The 8,716-nt window shown below is 33.2% G+C and overlaps 1 long non-coding RNA gene across 1 annotated transcript in view; it reads left to right on the forward strand.

Annotated features, from left to right (window-relative positions):
* LOC116278938 (uncharacterized) overlaps positions 1 to 7,773 on the forward strand; it is a 151,100-nt gene extending 143,327 nt beyond the window's left edge. Inside the window, exon 10 of the long non-coding RNA XR_012074164.1 lies at positions 7,029 to 7,773. This is a non-coding gene — a long non-coding RNA (uncharacterized lncRNA). The remainder of the gene's footprint in view (positions 1 to 7,028) is intronic.
* The last annotated feature ends 943 nt before the right edge of the window (positions 7,774 to 8,716 follow it).

The following is an 8,716-nucleotide window of genomic DNA, read 5'->3' on the forward strand; positions in this document are numbered from 1 at the left end:
ATCCCTAAACCTAACTGAGAAAAAAGGGAATCCTCTCTGGTAATGAATAAATCACCATTTGCAACCTCTATACTTATTTTATACACAATGTCTGCCAAACTATTAAAAACTAAGAGAAGGGTGAACTTTATGCTCTGCAAATTCTGTATCAATAAAGATTAAAAAAAAACACACATGAAGAGTTATGGCTATCTTATCAATAACCTAGAGAATAAATTAGACAATAGAAAAAGACAAGGAGCTTACAATAATTATGATTAATATATTAAATAACTGAAATTAGCAACTCAGTGGATCATTTAATAGCAGGCTGTTTATAGCAGCACCAATGAAATAGAAGACACACCAATAAAAGATGCCAAACTGAGGCACAGAAGGCAAAAAGAAGGACAATACAGAAAAGAGTATGGATGACTTGGGCCACTGGCCAAATGATCTAACACATAGGTAATTACAGCTCCTCAAACTGCATTCCCAGATAACTGTTACTAATCGACCTGAATTCCCTGGCTGCTCCCTGGAAAATCTTCTTCTCAGAGTCTGACTTTATATAACCTGACTCAGCTCACTACGAGCAAACAGCACTGTCCCTAGGGTATTTGCCAAAACCAGCAGCAGCAATTGTTCAACAGTGCAGCTGCCTAATGTATCATTGGCACCATTTGGGGCAAACTGGAGGCTGACCAGAAAACTTAAAATGAAAATCTGGGGAACAAGGTGTTTGTAGAGGCTCTGAATATCTATGGTTATCTAAAAGGACATGTGCATATGCAGGGCTGTGAACATGTCCAGGAAATAACTTAAAAGACCCTAATTGCTCATCTCTGGTTAATCCTGAGGTTCTGTGGAAGCAGGAAGTGAAGGCCAAAGCAGAGCTGTGAACTGCTAGAGCAGTGACGGCACGTCCTAATGCATGTACACACAGCCCCTCAGCAGAGGCTGAGAGACTTACTGGCTTACTAAATTCAGCACTGTATAAAAAGGATTACGTAGCATGATCAATTGGGTTTATTTCAGGAGTACAAGGTTAGTTTAACATCTGAAAATTAATTATCATATTAATAAAATTAAGACAGAAACAACATAATCATCTGAATTAGATCCTTATCTGTTTGAAGCAAATCTAGTATATTTTCATGAAAAAGCTACACAAACTAGAAGTAGAAGAGAACTCCTTTAACCCAACAAAGTCTACGTGTGCAGAACCCCAACTGCCATCATATTTAATGGTATAAGGCTAAATGTTTTCCTCCCCGGATCAGAACCAAGGGAAGAGTGCTCATTCTCATCACTCGCGGTCATCATAGTGCCAGGAACTCTAGCTAAAATAGGTAAGAAAAAGAAAAGGCACTCAGAAAGGAAGAAGTAAAACTATATGTATTCAGAGATAATATAATTCTGAAAATTTACTGAAATTAACATGTTGGGCTATAAAGAAAGTTGTAATAAATTTCAAGTAACTGGAATCAGAGTAAATATGTCCCTAGTCACAAGGGGATTTAATAACTAATATTTAATAACTTTAAGATAACCAGAAAAACCTCCAAAGTCTGGAATTTGAATAAGAGGGGTCTACATAACAAGTCAATGAAAAAAGAAATCAAAATAAAAATTGGGAAGTTATCTGAAGTAAATTATAATTAAGATATGATGTATCAAAACCTGTACAAAAGAGATAATGCAGTGCTTAGAGAGAAATGTGTAGCCTTAAGTGTGTATATTAAAGAAAGGACCAACATGTCAGTGATTAAACTTTCATCAAAAGAAGCTAGAATAAAAAGAGACAACATTTAAAGAAAGTAAAAGGATGGACGCAATAAATATAAAATAAAAATAAATGGAATTGTAAATAAAGACACAAAAACTAAAAACTATTACTTTGAAGAGATTTTAAAAAGTTAATTAATTCCTAGCAAGACTGATAGAAAAAAGAGAAAACAAAAATATCAATCAATATCAATATTGGTATTGATACCAATCAACAAAAATACAAAGGAGGATATCACTAAAGTTTCACAACATTAAAGCAAAAATAACAAAGTATTATAAATAATTTTATTAAAAAATGACAAATTGATTTTGATAGGAAAAAGAAAAACCTTAAATAAAATATAAATTCCTGACATTAATAGAAGCCGAAATAGAAAATATGAATATTCTGGTGTCTACCAAGGGATCTGAAAATGTGGGTTATTACTTCCCACCAAGAAAACTTAAGACCCGTGAGTTTCATCAGCAATTTCTTCCAAACACTTCAGGAAGAAATAATTGAAGTTTTTAACAGATTGCTTAAGAGAGAGAAAAAACAATTCACACTTCCCAACTCTTTCTCTTAGGAGGAATAATCTCCATACTAATATGTAAAAGAGAATTAGAAGAGCAGAAAATGACAGATCAATTTCTATCAGATACAGACGTAAAACTCATTAAATAAATGTTAACAAATGGGATCTTGTGAGTAAACAGTTACCAGTGGAGTATTTTACGGAAACAGAGGGTAGATAGAATCAGTGTATTTCACCTGATTAACAGATTAATAATGGAGAAAATCTAATTATATTCCCTGAGCAAGGCAGAAAAACATACCTGATCAAATGCCCCATTTATTTATTTTTTAATGTAGCAAACTAAATGCAGGGGTGTAATTTTCAGTTCTCCTAGGCATGTTTTTCTCTGGGTAAAATGCAGCACAAAATAACAAACACAGACGTGCAAGAAAATTTCAAGCCTCTTAACTTGCACCGTGGTTGTTAGTAATGTATTGACCCAAACTTTCTGAAGTTTCTTGTGCAGAAAATATTTTACTGTGCTTTTTTTTTTAATACCTAGGTATTCTTCTAAGTAGCTTCAGAACTGGCAGGGACAAAATTTAAAAAAAAAGAAAAAAAAGCCTTCCACTGCTACCTTTACTTTTACATGTTAAACCTTGACCTAAGCAAGGTCTCTTTAAAGAACAGGCTCAGGAGTAAATGTAATGTGAAAACACGGTTATTCTATCCTAGCCTTACCCAGGGAATCGCTCTCTGTGTGCTGTGTAGACTCTGGATTATGCAGTTTCAGGGATGTTTTTAGGTATTCAGATACAATTAGGATAACTATATATTATAGCTTTGCAATTTTTTCAATATGTGGTAGGTTAATTTCTCCCTTAAATTTTTTATATATTCTTGCCTATTTTCACAAGAAACTTCAGAAATCTCTACTGTTTTTAAATTAATCATTTTAAGTGATTCAGAAATAATTAAAATCTTTGTAATCTTTAATGCCTTCTCTAAGAAGAAGAAATTGAATCTCCTCTTATTAAATATACATTCATTTTTCCTGGCTTTTGGTTTTAATACTAAAGACACAATTAAGCTATTCCTAGATATTTATATTATTTCACTAATTCTTGTTAACATAATATTTTCTTATATTTTCTAAACTGTTTTTGATGTATATTGCAAGTATATTTCTTTCTTTTTTTTTAATACAGGCTAACTTATGGGGTTCTCTTACTGGTTCTATTTTTTTTAGTTAATTTAGACTTTTGATTCCTCTCATAAAATAGCCCAAAAATAATTATAACAAATATTATACTTGTGTTTTATATTTTAATGAATTTATTAAAACTCCAGAACAAGAAAAAATAAATACAATTTTTTGAAAATTTGAAGAAATTTTTGCCATCCATGTTTTATCCCTCAGGGATAATAGATATTTCAGGTGAAAATGCTTTAATATTCATTTTGTACTTGATCTGGGATTGTTTAGGGTCAGGAATAGCAATTTTTTAGATGCCTGATGGAAGACATCTTTCATTTACCTGAGATGCTTTAAAGTTGCATATTATCCTCAGGTATATTCTAAATTTATCTAAGTTAGAGAATTCCAAAATCTATAAATAAAATGACAAATTTGTATTCTCATCAATATGTCCCCACCATGAATAAATAGATAAGGCATGGAAATTAACAGGCTAAAAGAAATAGTCCAGAAATTATTGAAAAGACTCCATTTTATAGTTACCCTGTGAGGTTTAAAAAAATCATTCGATTTGTTCAAATGATAATTCTGATTAATTCAAACTCAGTATCTGATCCTCCCACTTACGCTCTAGTAGAGTGACATTTAAGGCTATTTATACACAGTTAATAATGTATACACTAAAATCCATTGTGACTGAGCTCATGTTCAAAAATGGTGAAGCACTTTTACATTATCAATAATTACACACTACAGTGTTTTATTCTACTTCAATTATGTATCATTTTCTGTATAATAAAGTACTGGCTAACAAATATTTTTGATCTCACTCTCCTCTGCTTTATCTGTAACTTGGGTAATTATTCATTGAAAACATATCTTGATCTTGAATAACTAACTACTATATATTAACGCATATATATTTGCACTGTCCAATACAGTAGCTATTGGTCACAAACAACTACTGAACACTTGGGATGTAGTCAGTCCAGATTGAGACGTGCTACAAGTGTAATATACAGAACTGAGTATAAAACCTTGGCATATGTAAAATAAGAAAGTAAATTATCTTACGAATAACTTTCATACTGATTGCATGGTGAAATTATCTTTAGGTATACTGGGTTACAAAAAGTGTCACTGTATTAATTTTGCTCTTAAATATATTTCAACGTGGCTAATAGAAAAACTTAAATTACACATGTGAGTTACATTATATTAGACAGTTTGGACACTCAGAATACCGATATCAAAATGCATATGCCTTGCTGTCAAAGAGTGGCATTTATTATTTCTGATGCTTTTCAGTGTATTGAAAACTCATAAAAGCCTTGTCAGGTAATACTGTGCATTTATTTTACATCTAGGGATGTAAGGCTTGAAGTGGTTAAGTAATTTTTTCAGTGTTCTACATTTGGTAAACCTAAACTTACCTAGCATTCAAAGGCATTTTTTCCCTCTTTGCATCTCTAGAAGGGGCTAAAGACTAATCAAAATATAAGATGATAGATTTCGGCACATAAACAGGTTTAAAGCTTCCTGGGGATTTATTTAGCTCTGTGTCCACTTCATGCAGAGTTGAAAGGCTGACTATTTGGGAAATGATACAAATCTGTTAATTCATATTTTTTAACTCAAGAGTTAACTTTTCACTTCCATATCTAGTTTTTAAATAAAAGCCTCATGTTTTCTCCAGGAAAAGCTCACTATTGAGTCAACTCCTTTCCAGTGCTGCTGAGTTAACTGATACAAGAGTGAGATATGCTAAGCTTCCATCCTTTTAGAATCTGAAAGCAAAGCCTTTGCAGCAAATAAGAACATGGCAACGCTGTACATTTTCATAATGGTGTTCCTTCTTTCCCTTGGAAAAACTTTAAACACTGAGAAATATGCTCACAAGTTTTTATCAGAAATAAATATAATACATCCCCCCGAAGAGGAAAATAGTGGGAAAAAAAGGGTTAATACAGCCACATTTCTGTTAGCACCATGATTTGAAAGTTGCTCAGATGTTTCTGATCATATTACATTTCCCCAGACTTAGTCATGAGTATCTGGTGTTGGAAGGGAGGCTGGGAAACATAGTCCTTGACTGTCAGTGGACCGGGGCAGGGGTGGGAATGGGGGCAGGGTGTGTGTGGGGCGGGGCTGGGAGGGTAGATAACACTAAAAGGAAGGAGGTAATTGACAGAGATTCAAGATTAGCATCATCTGTGACAACATATTTGCCTAACGCCTTTCCAAAAATCTTCCAAGTTAGGTTGAAAAAGTACCACCTCTATTCTCAGATCCATCACTTACTTCTTTAAAACTGTAGTCAAATTGGTGAAGTCTCTAAACATCCAGTTCTTTTTTAATATGTGAAATAAAGATATTCAGTCCAATGATGTTAATAGTCCAGAGTCATGGGGGCCATAAAGATTACAGTGTGTAAAGATACACTGAATTGTAATGCTCTAAATTAAATCTAAGTAAGATATAATTTTAATTGTGAAGGAAGACTTGCTCTTTTAACTACCATCATTCAAAAGCTATCACAGTTGCTTCTTAGGGCAACTAAAAATGAAGTAAATGTTATAATATCAAATTACAAAAAATATAATTCAAAGTGAAAATAAAAGTGGGGAAATATTTTAAAGGAAGTATTTATAAGACATCATAATTGAGCAAACATTATGATCTGTGCATATAGACACGATCACAGACACAGATACACACAAGCTCCACGCACATAATTTTCACTTAATGCTGACAAAATTCTTTAAGCCAAGGTTTCCATTTTCCAAATGAAAAAAACTGAGGTTCAGAGAGATTATGTCACTAAACTGGTGAGGCACAGAATAGGTGCTCTAATCCATGTCTGATTCTAATGCCAGAACTAAAGCTTAAACGTTTATTCACACTTTATATGATTGAGTTAAACATTATTTTATTAATGAATCTTAGATTTAAAAATACCAGTGACATTACCAAATGTAATCTTACTACATTGACTTTAATTCTAAACATTACCTCTTTTCTTAGAGAAAAGATCCCAGTAGCGTCAAATTACATTAGTCCAAATAGGAAAAATGCACGTGTTTTTACATTGCCTGCTTAATTCTTGATAAGATTTTCTAAGTAAATATATGTATCATAAAGTATTCATATCCTAGTGATGAGGATTATATAATTTCATTGATTTTGTGAATTTTGCTAAATATGAGATGCTGAAAAATGGAACCATATCTTCCTATGTTGTCACTGAGTGAACTGAAAATGTTTGATCCCTGTTGAAATATTCACGTTTTATTCAGTTCAGTGAAAATCAGTAATGATTCATCATCCTTAGTCCACTGGAGACAACATCCAAGTGTCAAACTACAAGCTCATCAGCTTCATCGACATTTAAATTTCCTTTAAAACAGAGATGTGGGGAATTGAATTTGCTTATTGCAAATGGGAAAAAGATTGGATTGCAGCCTGGTGCCCAGGATGATTGAATCCTTTCTGGGCGAAGCAGTATTAAATAAGATGATTAACAAGAGATTGTATTTTTTTCTTTCACAATGTGAATGAAACAGCTTCCAGCCAGAGTGCCAGAAGGTATGCATACAGCTACTCAGTCAGTTGTAAAAATGAGTAATGGAAACCTTATGGAAAACTAACATTTTTAAAAAGGTCCAGATTAGCACAGACAGCGCTCTCCAACTTCCGGTCATACAGCAGCAGAGAAACGGCAAAAGCAATGCTTCCGTCCTAAACCGCGGCGTTGGTGAGGGGGAAGGGAAAATGTGCCTTCAAGACTTGTGAAAGGTTCTTGCCCTTCCCTGCAAATCCATCAAGGTAATGAGCGACTCGGACTGTAACAGGGCACTGCTGCTCGGTGAGGCACTTACAGAGAGGAGCTGGCTCTGAATACCGGGAAGTAAAAGCGTCAAGCTGATCTCATCAGGAACAACTGAATTCTTAAGTTTCGTTGACAAGTGTGTGCAGTAAATAGATGACTGAAATAGAAGAGATGATGACAAAAGGAACATACATATGTGTAACTGAAGTACTATGCTTTACACCTGAAATTAACACAAACTGTAAACCGGCTATACTTCAGTAAATATATATATGTATCTAATTTAAAAAAGAAAAGAGATGATGACAAACGGAGGTTCAATATTTTCTATGAAAAGTCTTTGTTATATAACATAAGGAAACATGTTTGGATCACTTCTCTAGAGATCATCTCAGTGCTGCACAAAACCACTGCTTCTTAGTTCTCAACTACATGGCTTTGACCTAAAGCTATGAAATAAACTCTTCATCAGCCTTGGATATCTTTCACTATTTCATCTTAAGTCCAATAACTTAATATTCTTTCCCCATATCTACCTTTAAAATATATTCTCAGCTACCTCGCTCTCATTAGCATTTACAATTAACAGCTTACAATACATAGTAAGATGTATTTATACCATGACACTATGCCCCACAACTAATCCAATATTAGGACGCCCACTCTTATCAATAATTCTCACTCTACTATACCAATCCCCAAATCTTCCCTGAAAGAAAGACTCAAACTCTGATATTCTTTATTATATACTGTTCAGATGTTTAGCAATTAAATTTTTGGCTAATATTTTATCAAAATTTTTCAGTATCATGCCATGGACTTTTATACTTTGCAGTATAACCCAATAGTACATTGGCCGTCCAGTTAATTATTTAATTTCAATTATTATAGTTTTAAGATCAAGAATTTCCATTTGGTTCTTTTTTATAGTTTCTAGTTGTTCTTTTCTTATTATCTTCTTAAGACCATATCTTCTTTTAATATATTTTATAATTAATGAATATTTTATAATAGACGCAATTTGACAAAGCCAACATTTTTGCCATCACTGAGCTGGCTGCTATTGACTAATTTTTTTTAATATGAAACACATTTCTATATTTCTTTGAGTAACTGGTAATTTTTAAAAATTTTATATTGAGAATTGTGGCTTTGTAAAGGTTCTAGGTTCTGTTACTATCCTCTAAGGCATTGATTTTTATCTTAGTTGTCAGTTCAATTACTGGCTGATTTCCTTGAACTTTGATAGGTTTGATTTTATGTCTTTTATGCCCAGGGAAAGACCAGTGTGTTTTCCAAACTCTCTAAATTAACAAGAATCAATCTCTGAACTCAATCTCCTACATGGATATCATCAAGGACTGTGTTAGGGTTGGTCCATAGAAATCTTATTCTCGAATGAGGACATAAGAATCCCAAAGC

This window comes from Vicugna pacos, chromosome 7, assembly GCF_048564905.1.
Source record: "Vicugna pacos chromosome 7, VicPac4, whole genome shotgun sequence".
In the NCBI taxonomy this organism is placed as follows: Eukaryota; Metazoa; Chordata; class Mammalia; order Artiodactyla; family Camelidae; genus Vicugna; species Vicugna pacos.